Genomic DNA, 746 nt, shown 5'->3' on the forward strand with positions numbered 1-746 from the left:
TAGATGATTAAATCTTTTAATCATTATTTACCATGCTCGGCCCACCTTAAGTCATCTCCCTCATGAATGCTTCTTGTGAGTCCCGATCTTATGTTAACACATAATACAAAGGAAATACATCCCACCACTACGATCATCGCTGAATACCACGGACGGTCCCCGACCAAGCCTCTTACAGTCAGCCGATCTCGCTCCGTGGCATCCTGGGTTCCTTTCTGGGTAGTGCCCTAATTCACATCATAACTCAAAAGGGTAACGTCCCTACCACTACGACCATCGCTGAATCACCCTGGACGGTCCCAGACCAAGCCACTTACGGTCAGACGATCTCGCTCCGTGGTATCACGTATCCTTTTCTGGGCATCGCCCTAAATCATATATCTTTCTCAGATTTCTTTCTTTAAAATAAATTTCTGAATTTGACTATTTAATTCCAACACCTTCAATACTTTACTTTTTATTTCAATTACGGCGTTATACCAAAATAGTTTTATCACATACCCATACTAGGGTTATTACATACTCAACCAATCAATCCAAATAGTCAAACACAATTATTGTCTCTCGCCCAAGCGAGGACCCTTCGCTCAAGCGAAAATTCAATCAACAATACCATTTTAAAACCGGGCATCTCTCGCTCAAGCGAGGACAAGTCGCCCAATCGACAATTCATCTTTAAATCTCAATCAGACTGAAACTTTCCTCGCCTAGGCGAAAGTATTATCGCCCAAGCGAGAGGGTTCCAG

This window comes from Lupinus angustifolius, chromosome LG03 (genome assembly GCF_001865875.1).
Source record: "Lupinus angustifolius cultivar Tanjil chromosome LG03, LupAngTanjil_v1.0, whole genome shotgun sequence".
In the NCBI taxonomy this organism is placed as follows: Eukaryota; Viridiplantae; Streptophyta; class Magnoliopsida; order Fabales; family Fabaceae; genus Lupinus; species Lupinus angustifolius.